The sequence below is a fragment of the Martes martes genome, assembly GCF_963455335.1.
Source record: "Martes martes genome assembly, chromosome: 8".
Lineage (NCBI taxonomy): Eukaryota > Metazoa > Chordata > Mammalia > Carnivora > Mustelidae > Martes > Martes martes.
The window spans coordinates 19966565-19980588 of NC_137895.1; positions in this window are offsets into that span (position 1 = coordinate 19966565).

Here is a 14024-nt window from a genome sequence, read left to right on the forward strand (position 1 = left end):
AGGGGGAGGAAAGCCAGTTAAGAAGGTCAGTGAACATCTTCCACAAAGAAAGACTTTTTCAACCACATAATGAGACCGGCCACATTGTTCTGCTTTTTAAGATATTCTTGTGCTCTTAGATGTGAAACAGCTAAACGTCAGCCAGAAAACAGCAGATTCTGTAATATAAAGTTAGAAGTGCCTTGAAAGAAACAGTAACTTTTTTTCCTGAGCCTACCATGAGAATATCTATTCACAGATGAAACCAAGTAAAGAGGCTAGAATCTGAAGTCAGACCCTTGGGTTCTATTTTTCAACCTACCATTAACCAGCTGAGTTAGTCTAAGAAAGGGGTGGCCTTTCTAGGCCTCAGCTTTCTTCTGTGTAAAGTGAGGGGTTGAAAAAAAAATGACCTCTGAGGCCCCTTCTAGGTTTAACATCATGATTCTTTATGAGTGGTCCCTAAAAAGAATCTTTTCCCCCCCAACATTCCCAGCACGCTGGACACCACATATGAAAGGGACATAAGGACAAGGTGTCATGTTGCAGAAGAATGTCTATAGTGATGGACAGATTTCACACGTGCCACAAAAGAGGTGCCATGCCATCATTGGCTTCTGCAGAAACTCCATTGGGTTTTTAATGCACTGATCATTTTACTGAAGTGAACAAATGCCAGGATACATTGCAACCCATGGAGAAAATATTTTATGACCTGTAAAAATTTTAGTGATACAGGACTTGATTATAAAAAGACAAGAACTTACTGGAGGAATTGGAGTACGGACAAATTCTAGGACAAATGGTTGTGAAGTGTACAAAATGTTTCAAGTAAGATTTAAATTAGAATAGTAAGTAGATATATGTAATTTTTCTAGGACTGTATTGTTTTTAGGAACACATAATCCTTGTTTCAGATCTTATATATCCATCTAGTAGGTTACAGACTTCAACAACACTCTCAGGAAGTGGGGAAAATGGTCAAAAAGGCTCTTTTTTTCTTTTATTAAAGAAAAAGTATTTTATTAAATGCTTTTTTGGGTTTTTCCTTTTTTATTATTTAGGGTTTATTTGGGTGAATATAGCTCTAAAACAACAACAGTTAAACCAAGGTATTTCTTGCTCACATAAAGCAAATCCAAAAGTAACTAGATTAGGGTCACTAGAGTGGTTCTGCAGTGTCATCAGAAATCCAAGCTGCTTCTTCCTGCTCCACCATTCTCCAGGTAACTTCATGGCCGAGTTTGGCTGCTACTGCTCTGGCCATTACATCCACATTCCAGGCGGCAGCAAAAAAGAAACATTCTGTTGGCTAGAACTTGATTATATGGCTGCATTTGGCTACAAAAGAATTTGGGAAGTGTGGTTTTTTTGTTCTCAGTGGCAATGGACTTTTATTGCTAAAAAGAGTAAAGAGAATGGGTGTTGGACCTGCAAGTATCAATCTCTGCCACAGCTTCCAAAACAAAAGCAATAATGTTCCCGGCCCCAACCAAAGAATACAGAGAAGTATAAATATAAGCCTCATCCTTTTCTTAACCTTGTTCTCACTCCATGATGTGAATTAAGGTCTAAATTCCCTTGTGTATAAAAACACAAACGTATATATTCATATATGGGGAGTTATTCATCTATTTTTTAATTTACATTACTCTTCAACTTGCTTTTTTCACTTAACCTGTCACTTCATGCTAATATGTGTGTGTGAATGCATACATATATACACATATGTGTATCTATATATATGTGTGTGCATGCATACACATATATACACATGTGTATATGTACACATACATATACCTAACTCAGTCTTTTTTTTTTAAGATTTTATTTATTTATTTGACAGACAGAGATCACAAGTAGGCAGAGAGGCAGGCGGGGGCGGGGGGGAAGCAGACTCCCTGCTCAGCAGAGAGCTCAACGCGGGCCTCGATTCCAGAACCCTAAGATCATGACCTGAGCCGAAGGCAGAGGCTTAACCCACTGAGTCATCCAGATGCCCCTAACTCAATCTTTTCAATTGCTGAATAATCATTCATGGTATGTGTATGCTGTAATGTGCCTTATTTTTTCAACTAACTTTCCTTTTGGTAGACATTTAGATTGTTTTCAGTGTTTCACCACCACAATTAATACTGTAGCAAACATTATAGACTATAACCTTATATATTGATACTTTCTAATTAGTAGGATAGATTCTTAATAGTGAGCTTGCTGGTTCAGATGCATAGTTTGAATCTTAATAGATTTTTACTAGAATATTTTCCCCAAAAAATGTTGCCTATACAACAGATCAATCAGCAATATATAAGATTATCTATTTTTCTCATATTCTGGATGTTATCATTTAAAAAACCAAAATCTAGTCAACTCAATATGTAAGAAATTATTATTTATTATCTATCTAAGTTTCCACTTTTCCAAAAGGTTAGGCAATATTTCATGTTTATTGGTGATCTGTTTCTTTTTCTGTGAATTGCTTTTTTCAAATACTTTAGTTTTTATTAACAATATTAACTCTGTAATGTATGTTTCAAATAAGTTTCCCCTTTTTTGTCTTTTGATTTTATGATGTCTTTCAATAGAACAAATTTTTAAAATTTGTATTTATTCAAATATGTCATCTTTTCCTTTATGGTTTCTAGATTTCTTGACTTACTTAAAAAAAAAAAAAGTCTCTCCAACCAGGATTATTCAAAGACTCTTATAAATTTTCTTCAAGTCCTTTTAAATATTAAAATTTTTTATTGTGTGAATTAGGGACTATAAACTTGTTTTTGTTCCCATTCCCCAACTTAACAGGGACTCATGCCAGCACCATGTCACTGTTACTTTACCACTGACCTGAAATGTTACCTAGCTTTTATGTTAAGTTCCCACATAAACTTGAATCTATTCATAGATGCAGTGTATATTTTTCACTGGTTAGTGTGCTTTCTCTTTAAATCCATTAAGCCATTTCTCCTTATTCACCCTCCTGCCCAGCCCTGGCAACCAACAATATGTTTTCTGTCTCTGTGGATTTACCTATCCTGTGATTATTTTATATAAATGATCATATAGTATGTGACCTTTTGTGGCTGGAATAGTCTCTCTGATATTGATGCCAACCTCTATCCCTTTCTGACAATAGATAATATCCAAGTATGAATAAATATATTAATTGGGAAAAAAGTATTTTATTTTCAATAAAATATTATTTTGTGCTTAATAATTACTTATCTAGTAGTATCTTTTATGTTGCTTTAATCAATTGTGTATAAACAATATTTATAAAAATAACTTAATTCTAAATACACTGCTAACACTAAAGCTCTGTGGTCACAGAAAAAAAAGGTTTCTAAAAATTTCTAATTATATAACTTTTGAAGCAGAGAAATATAAGATAAAAGTTTTTTAAAACTTAAGGCAGAAAGCCTGGATGGGGCCATCAGTTAAGCATGCAACTCCTGATTTTGGCTCTCAGGGTCATGAGATCGACGCCCCCCATCAAGTCTCACATCAAGCTGTGTGCTCAGCGCTCAGCGCAGAGTCTATGTGAGATTCTCTCTCTCTCTCCTTCTGCCCCTCCCGCTCATACTCTCTCTCTCTCCCTCCCTCTCAAAATAAATAATCTTAAAAAAACAAACAAAACAAAACCTAAGTCAAGAAATTATGTTAAATGGAGTAGAATCCTATAGAATGAAAATATTTACTCAGGGAGAAGGGGAATAATGTTAAATTTCCAGGGATTAAAGAACTTATTTATATGTTTAGAATATATTATGATAGCTAGTAGTATCACTCTGACATTTTTATTCCATGGAGATATTTAAAACAGTGAGGTTACAGCTTTATTTTTATTTTTGATGCCAACTTTTATAGAAGGTTGGAAATGGCATTCTTTGCAACTATTTAAGCTTATGACAGAAAATTTTAAATAGCAATTGGAAAGAGGTGCCTGGATGGCTTAGTTAAGCATTATTATTATTATTATTATTATTTTTTTAGAGAGAGTGTGCACACATGTGCAGGGTTTGTGGGTCAGGGCAGAGGGAGAGGAAGAGAAAAAGAATCTCAAGCAGGTTCCACACCCAGTGTGGGATCCAACAAAGGGCTTGATCTCACAACCCTGAGATCATGACCTGAGCCAAAATCAAGAGTCAGACACTTACTGGACTGAACCACCCAGGTGCCTCTAAGTGTCTGACTCTTGATCTCAGCTCAGGTCTTGATCTCAGGGTCATGAGTTCAAGTCCAGTGTTGGATTCCACACTGGGTATGGGCCTACTTAAAAAAAAAAAAAAAAAAAGCACTTTGAAAATCTGTAAAGATTGCCCAAAATTTTCTTTGAAGGTGCGGTAGTCTGCTCAGGCTTCCATAACAAAATACCATAGATTGGGTATCTTAAACAGCAGACATTTACTTCTCACAAGTCTGGAGGCTATAAGTCTAGATCAGAGTACCAGCATGGTCAGGTTCTGGCCTTCTTCCCCGTCTTCAGACAGGGGCATTCCATTGTGTCTTCATGTGGCAGGGAGACACAGAGGTCAAGCTCTCTGGTGCCACTTTTTTTTTTAATTAATATTTATTTATTTTAAGGACACCTGGGTGGCTCAGTTGGTTAAACATCTGCCTTCGGCTCAGGTCATGATCTCAGGGTCCTGGGATTGAATCCCACATCAGGCTCCCTGCCCACCAGGGAGCCTACTTCTCCTTCTATCTGCTCCTCCCCCTCTTGTGCTCTCTCTCTCTCTAACAAATAAATAAAATCTTTAAAAAAAAAAAAAAGATTTATTTATTTTAGAGTGGGGAGGGGCAGAGAAGGCGAGAGAATCCTCAGAGCCCCCGCTGAGTGCAGAGCAGATATGGGGCTCCAACTCACAATCCTGAGATCATGATCTGAACCAAAATCAAGGGTTGGACACTTAACTTACTGAGCCACCTAGGTGCCCCTCTGGTGTCTCTTCTTATAAGGTCGCTAATCCCATCATGACGATCTCATCCTCAAGACCTCATCTAAGCCTAGTTACCTCCCAAAGACCCAATCTCCAAATACCATCAGTTTAGGCTTAGGACTTAGCATATGAATTTTGGAGGCACACAGTTCAGTTCATAGCAAAAGATATGTGAACAAAATAGCTTCAAGGCCTTGTTTAAATGACCCATTTCAGAAGAGGACAGTGGTCAGGAAGAAGAGGTCTGTATATCTAAGTGGCAGGAAACAGACCCTGCCTCTCCCCTGATTTTCCTCTCTCTCTTTGCCTGGGCCCTTGGGGTTTTAGGGTTGGGGGGCTTTCCCCAAGATTCTGCTGCTGGCCCTCTGCTCCCTATGTACATTCTCTCCCTTGGTGAGCTAATTCCCTCTCGCATTCTCAGCTAATACTGTGTGAATGACTCCCAGAACCCATCTCTGACCTCATTCCCGAGTTCCACTTCTGAACCTACCATGTGTATTGGATATTAAAAATTTAATCCATTAGAGATGTTATAATTGTTATATTGTTATATTTCCTTCCATTTTCTTCCCATACATATTTTATATTTGTTATATTTATTTGTTATATTTGGGGTTTTCTGTTTTTTTTTTTTTTAATTTTTAAAAGATTTTATTTATTTATTTGACCGAGAGAGAGAGATCACAAGTAGGCAGAGAGCCGGGCAGAGAGAGAGGGAAGCAGACTCCCTGCTGAACAGAGAGCCTGATGTGGGGCTCCATTCCAGGACCCTGAGATCATGACCTGAGCCAAAGGCAGGGGCTTAACCCACTGAGCCACCCAGGTGCCCTATTTGTTATATTTGTTATATTTTCTTCCATTTTCTTCCCATACATATATTATGGAGAGTTTTGAGTTTTAACTAAGTTGTGAAAAGCACAGGCCCAGGATCCAAAATGAGATGAATCAAAATACAACAGAAAACAGGTTATCTAGTAATTTAAAATGTGAAACCTGACCCCACAGAATTCTTACTGATACCCTCATGTCCATCAATTTTCCCGATCATAAACTGCCTCATTGTATGTGAAACAAGAAGGAAGAAGAGGCAAAGATGGTGAAAGCTTTAGTAGAGTTTTGCAAAGCAATGACTAAAATGAATTTTATTTCTTTTTCTTTCCGTGTGTGTGTGTATGAAGTTTGTTCTATGTGCCCTTACAACTACCAGGACAGTGATGTTTCTACTCATGGCATTATAAATTGACATTATGGATAACCAGTCTTTAAATTTAGCCCGCTAATGAACAGATGGTGATAAATGGAAGATGCCCCCCCCCAATACTCAAGGAGAATCTATTCCATTTTTAAAAACTTTCTTGCGCAAAATGCTCCTGGATTCCTCATTCTTGAAACGAGAAAGAAAGAAACCTGCCTTCTTGACATTCCTTAGTGTGACTTTGAATTTCATCTCACACCAAGTACAAGTTCATGCTGGAAGCCTTGCAGGCTATCAATAGAACTCTGCTCACCCGCCTTATTTTAAAGCAGAAGCATGTTAAGCTCTCTAAGCCTCCTCTCATAAGACATACCCTTCATCTCCCAAATTAGTCCTGGTGCCTTTGCTGGACCCTTTCCAAGACTCGGATGTTCTTTTAAGCTTCATGTCCTACCACACACCATGCCGTAGACTACAAGCAGTGAGAGTTCCTTGGCCTCAAAAATCTCCATGGATTTATGGAACCTAACAATTTCCAGCCTCCGTATCTCTTTCTCTGTGCTTACAGTGCTTACTGAAAACACGCAAAATTTTTCCTAAGTTTGATGACTGTAGATGATGTGTAAAATACGTTTTTTTCAGTAAGAAACTAAAAACAAAGCAAAACAAAAACCAAAGTAGAGTGGAATGGAACTCAAGTTCCCTGACCTTGACCCATCACTTCCCATCTGCAGATCTTCATTCCTACTGTTTCCGGCAGCTGAAGCAGCATTCCTGCCCATCACAGTGGCTCCAAAGCTGACCCATTTTGGAAGGATAAACTCGAAGGTGACTTCTTTCAGAGTCTTCTCTAATGTTCTAGCTGCAAATTATATTTTACTTCTCTGAATACTTCATATACAATCCTTGCAGGGTAATTACAGTCTTGTTTACCTCATATGGTCCTTATTTATGTGTCTTATTGCTTAAGCCAGAGATCTCAGACTGGTAGCCTATAAGCGAAATCCAGTTTGCAGGTGAATTTTGCTAGGCCCACATACTTCATACAAAAAATATAAATATCATATAAAATATGAATGTATGGTTTCCCTTGGAAATATCTGGTCCAGATAGAAACAATATGGTGGAACTTATAGGGCCACCCTAGTTGTTTCTTGGGCCACTTCAATCATTTGTGTTACATGCCTGGTCCAGGTGGGCATTTGAACTTGCAATATTTTGTCTAGACTATAGTATTCTTGAGGCAGGATTTTCTCTTAATCATATTTATAGCCTTACAGCAGCTGAAAAAAATAAATGCATCTGGTCCAAGAGGCAAGTATTTTTTTAAGCAAGTTTGGAGTATGCCATTGAGATGTGACCAATTCCTCCCATCCCCCTATCGCTTCGTAACATTGTTCCAAATCTGTCAGTAAGTATCTACTCATCTTCTACTATTTGCTGAAAACTTGGAGATACAAAACAAGTGAGTGCAGCACCCTGCCTCATCACAAAAGGGACTATTTGAGGTAACAAGAAATATACACATGGAATAATTTGTGACTGAGATATCACTGCCATTTCAAGGCCACACAGAGAAGTATTAAACAGATGAGATGCTGGAACCAGATAGAATTGGGTCTAGATCTTGGCCCTGTACTTAGAATCTTCTAATACTGAACAAAGTATTTGCCCTCTGAGCCTCAGTTTCCTTCAACTCTTGCTGGCCCCCTTTCAAGATCTAGATGGGCACAATAATAACATCAGCACTGTAGAGATGTGGGAGGCTTAAATGAGCTAACACATGTGAAGTGCGTGGCACCGTGTCTGGACCTGCTAAGGGTTTTACGGGTGGAAGTGGTCATTCCTGGCAGTGAAGTGATTCAGAATCACCTGTGGTAGATACAAGAACATCTCATCGCTTGAGGAAATTTGCCAAGCCCTCTTTCTCACCTAGTCCATATTATCAGTTAGGTGGCTATATTCTGCTAAAAATGGCCATTTAATATTCAGACTTTACTCCTATGAGGGATTGCTGATGCTGTGTGTGTGTGTGGGTGTGATGGAAAAGACGGGTTTGTCGCTGGGAGTCCTTTCACACTGTGGACATGTAATGGCCAGTCCTGGGGCTGCAGCTGCAGCTGCTATTTGCAGCCCTGGGGCCTCCGAGATGGGATTCTGGGGCTCAGATTTATTTTCTGCCCTGTCCTTTGTTTGAAAAGACTCTGGTCCCTCTCAGCTGCCCTGACTGCTGCTGCTGCCCCACAGTGCCCTCAGTTTGCCTCTCTGGGTGAAGGTGTGTTTCCTCCCTCAGCTGTCTCCCAGAGAATTCAGGGCAATCACCGTCACCATTTATTAGTAAACATTTATAGTGTCCTGGACATCTTGCTAAGCATTTTACATGTATTATCTCATTTAATTCTTTAAAAACTCTGTGAGATGGGCAACACTGTTATCATCATTTTAAGATGAAGAAACTGAGGTACAAAGAGATTAAAAGTTTTCCAAAGCTAATAAGAAGTGAAGCAAGTATTTGAAAGCAGTTGTTTCTCAGAATCCATGGGGTTTTGTTGTTGTTGTTGTTGTTTGGTTTTTGTTTTGTAAAACAGAGAGAGTGAGGGCATGCAGGGCATGAGAGACTCCCCAGTGAGCAGGGAACTAATGTGGGACTTGATCCCAGGACCCTAAGATCATGACCTGAGCTGAAATCAAGAGTCAGACACTTAACTAACTGAACCGCCCAGGGACCCCCAGAAATCCATAGTCTTTTTTTTTTTTTTAAGATTTTATTTATTTATTTGACAGAGAGAGAGATCATAAGTAGGCAGAGAGGCAGACAGAGAGAGGGGGAAGCAGGCTCCCCGCTGAGCAGAAAGCCTGATGCGGGGCTCGATCCCAGGATCCTGGGATCATGACCTGAGCCGAAGGCAGAGGCTTCAACCCACTGAGCCACCCAGGCGCCCCAGAAATCCATAGTCTTAACAATTAAACTATACTTCCTCAAATTTAGGTGAACATCTTTCCTTTGAAAACATATTTCTTCCAACCCTCAGTTGTTTAATGTTCCTTTAGCATGATGACGAGGATGACAAAGAGATTCCCTCTGTAGGCTTACTTCATAGAACTCTGTAATGTCACCACCAGCAGGACTTTAAGGACATTGAATACCATTTGGGCTAAGTGAGGAAAAAGGAGTGATCCATTAGCAAAATCTGCTACGGACTTTCAGAATGTCTATCTATTGATTATGAAGTGGAAAGATCCATAAGAAAGGATCTTTGTTTCTTCATTTTGAGGGAACGTATCAATAGAATGATTTCATGAGTTAGGACCACAAATCAAAGTCATAGCACGATCTTAATATTCTTGAAGGGTATATTGTCTTTAATTTCAATAAAGTAAAGTAGAGAAACACTTTCTTATCTTAGGACTTTGTCAAGTTCTAAATCATTTTTTTTTTTTTTTAAGAGAGAGAGCGCCTGCATGAACCTGGGATGAGGGCAGGGAAAAAAGGGGCAGAGAGACAGAGAGAGAGAGAATCCCAAGCAGGCTCCACTCCCAGCTCAGAGCCTGGTGTGGGACTCATCTCACATTCCTGAGATCAGGACCTGAGTGGAAATCAAGAGTCGGATGCTTAACTAACTAAGCCACCTAGGAGCCCCAACTTCTAAGTCTTTAAAGTTAAGAAGAAAAACATTTATGTATCTTCAAATTATATCAAGTCCAAAAGTCTTCAGGAATAAGTGAGAAACCTACACACATATCTTAAGAGCTGAAGAAACACTAAATATAGTCATCTGATTATCATGGTTCAGAGTTGGTAGGGAGCTGCAGACTCTTGACAATGGAGAACTGGGTACTACAAGATAGAGGACAGCCTCCCATCAATTTTCAAAGCCCAAACTATAATGACTACAAGAAGGACCTCCAGGTTGACAGTGGAGTGCAGAATATCTCTGGAGTTCTAGGTCTCCTATCTGGACAAAATCTCTAGAATAGTTTTTTCATTGTGAAAAGGGCAAGCTTAGTTAACTAACATAGTAATCATCTTCATTAACTGACAATGTGTTTCTTTAAACTCTGGAAATATTTAAAACTAAGTGTAGAAAAGCTTCAGAGAGGCAAAATCATGTTATGAATATTTTTGTATTGCTCTTTGGCATTTGTACTGTACTATTTAGGAGACAGCCTCATAATTCCAGTGTAAAATGTGTAATTGTTTTAAGTTGAAACCTCATTGAGATTTTGGGCAATATCAGCATATCTCAGAAAATTTTATTTTATATACACACACAAGTTATTTAAATATTTAAGGTGTTATTTAATTAATAAAAGTAAAATCTCTTAAAAGAATACCAAATACATAAATTTATAAAACAGCCTATTAGAGTGATGTCCTGTTTTAGAAAGATGATTTAGCTCACTAGATTTTCAAATAGAACAATCTAATGTTACCTCTTTAAAAATGATGGCTAAATATTACCCAGGTAAAAATATATTTGTAAGTTCAATTTAAAAGCTTTAAAAAAACCCTAGATTTATAATGTGCAATGAAAATAAATTGTTTATTCCAAATTAGTTTCTGAATAATCTTTTCTGCATACAAAAGCCTCTAGCATACCTTAAACCCATGGGCAAGAAGCGTCTCTTATCTATCATTTGATTCAATTACGGTTTCCTAAGATATCCAAGACTCCTATGACTAATCCTTATAAGGGACTTCAATACAATTCAATTCTATGTCTATTTATTGATTACCTCCTTTGGGCCTAACACAGTGTTAGCCTGGGTTTTCAACAATGAAAAGACCCAGTGCCTGCCCTCAAAGAGCCTATAGTTTGCTGGGGAGACAGACACTAATAATTCACCTCAAGGCAGTTCACCGCATTATCAGACTCATGGTGGAGGGATGGGTTGACACTTCTTCAATACTACCTAGTGGACCAGAGCTCACTGTTTCTGATGCCACTGTTGATTTAGTGTGATTGTTGGTGACACCATGAAACTATTCAAGAAGCCAGATACGATTTCTTTCATTGGTTGAAGAAGGATCTATCCCCACCTGCATGAAAGACTTCTTGCAGTCAAAGTTGCATTAGCCACAGAGCATGGCTATTGCTTTTCCATATTCCTTGCCAGGGTTAATAGCTCTACCGCCAATCCAGTCATCTAAGCTAGAGTATTTGATTTCACATTGTCCCCACTATCCTTCAAGCTCTACTAAGTCTATTTCCACCATAACACCATGGTCATTTATCCTTTTATTTTATTTTTTTAAGATTTTATTTATTTATTTGACAGACAGAGATTACAAGTAGGCAGAGAGGCAGGCAGGGGTGGAGGGGGAAGCAGGCTCCCTGCTGAGCAGAGAGCCTGATGTGGGGCTTGATCCCAGGACCCCGAGATCATGATCTGAGCCGAAGGCAGAGGCTTAACCCACTGAGCCACCCAGTCACCCCCATTCACCCTTTTATAGACAAAGGGAGATCTTCACATTGCACATCTAGACCAAGTTTCCTGTTATATCCATGTGTCTCTATTTGTGTATGATTTGTCTCTTGGGACATATTCCCAAGTAGAAGATCTACCAAACTTATATTACATAAATGGTCTAAGCCTCCAATAACATTTTTTAAACCCTGCGGTTTGCATGTATGTGATCCTGGGCCACCTACACAGGACCTTAGTTAGCAAGCTCCCTTGAAGTTTGGTCTGTTCTATAATCCCAATTAGGGAATTAAACATTTTCTCCAAAGAAAGTTACTAAAGAGGGAGAAGGTACAGATATGGTATCTAAAACCTCTTAGATCTTCTTTCTAGGGATTAAGAACTTTCCCACACAGGCCCTTCAGCTCCTCAGGACCATGTGGATGGGTTCTGAACCTCCCAGGATAACACCACAAAACAAATACTTAAAAACTGAAACTAAAACAACCGACTTGGAGAAATACTTGGCAATATTTATAAAAAGCTGAATCTGACCTTGCAATTCCACTCCTAGTCACATACCCAACAGAAGTGCATTTTTTATGCACCTGACAAGATAAATAATGTTTGTCATAATATAAAGAAAACTGGAAATAATCCAATTGTTCACCACCACTATAATGGATAAGTCATGACATATTAGCTAGCAATGAGAATAAATGATATGGATGAATGTCACAAACCTAATGCTAACCAAAAGCTGTACAGAAGCAAAAGACACAGAGAGAACATACTATACACTTCCATCTATGAAGAACAAAACAGGCAAAGCTAACCTATGCTGTTAGAAGTTATAATGTTCTGTTTCTCAATCTAGATGCTGGTTACACCAATGCATTGTGTCTGTAAAATTAATTGAGCTATATTATTATTATCTATGCACTTTTCCATAAGCATATTAAATTTCAATAACATTTTCTAAATGGAAACAATAAAATAAGTATTTTAGCTATGGAAAAGATCAACTTTGGGAATATAGGATTTGCTCCAAAATAATACAGGAAGCAAGGGACTTGGTAGCATATAAATCAAAAAGATTGGCTATGAGTTGATAGTTGTTGAAAGTGGGTGATGGGTCATTATACCCATAGAATGAAAGTTCATGATCTTATTCTTCTGTTTGAATTTTTTTATAATAATACAAAAACCAGAGAAAAAAGCTGACTACTTCTCTCAGGTTAATTGTGACTGGAAAGACTCTGCCTGGAGGAAATGAAATCACCTTTCCCCATTTTCTTCTAGTGTGAAACACTTGGAAAATAATAATTTAGTAAAAGCTTCTTTATTCAACATGATAAAATGGTAGGTTAAGGCAGCGCTGCTTGTTATTCAGAAGAGACCACAAGGAGAAGCAAGATGGTGGACAAGTAAGAGACCTAAACATCATTGGATTCCAGGAGTTCAGCTAGATAGTTATCAAACCATTCTGAACACCTACAGACTCAATAGGAGATTGAAGAGAAGAAGAGCAGCAATTATAGGAACAGAAAAGTGACCACTTTCTGGAAGGTAGGATGTGCAGAGAAGTGAATCTGAGGCAATACATGGGAAGATAGAGCACGGTGGGGAGGTGCTGGCTTCCGGCAAGCGGTAGAGCAGCGGAGCACAAAATCGGAACTTTTAGAAGTTTGCTCCACTGAGGGATGTAACTCCAGAGGCCAAGCGAGGGGGTGAATGCCTCTCTGGGACAGTGTGGTCTCAGAACCCACATGGTACAAAAAGGCCAGCAGTGTCTGAGTGTGGCAGAGCTCTTAGGTATTAGAGGAGGGAAACTAGCTGCAGAGATGGAGATGGAGAGGAGGAGTGGGTCTTCAGCTTGGGATTACCTTAAACTGTGATCCAAGGCACAGTCGGGCCACTATCTTCAAGCAGGGACTCCACAGGTGGCAGATCTGGGGAGACCTCCTCCTTCCTCTTCTGGGAGGAGTGATGCGAGAGCACACTGCAAAGATCTGCTGGGTTTGGAGACTCAAATGGGGCCATGAGCCAGAGATAGAAATCCTCGATCACAGGCTGGGTGAGCTTGGAGTGTGGCTGGAGACCAGGGAGACGGGAGGGATTGACTGCTTTTCTCTGAGGGTGCAATGAGGAGTGGGGACCCAAGCTCTTGGCTCCTACAGGGCCAGAGATTGGGAGGTCCCCATTTTCATTCCTATCCTCCAAAGCTGTATGGAAAATATTAATGGAACAAAAGCTACCCAGAGCAAACCGGAGCAGATTACTTAGCCTGGCCCCAGGCAAAGGTGGTGCAATTCCACCTCAGGCAAAGACATTTGAGAACTGTAACAGGCCCCTCCCCCAGAAAATCAACAAGAACACTCTGCCAAAATCAAGTTCACCGATCAATGAGAAGTGCAAAATTTCAGAGCTATGGGAATACAGCACATAGAATTCATGGCTTTTCCCCCATGATTCTTTAGTCTTTCAAAGTTAAATTTTTTAAATTT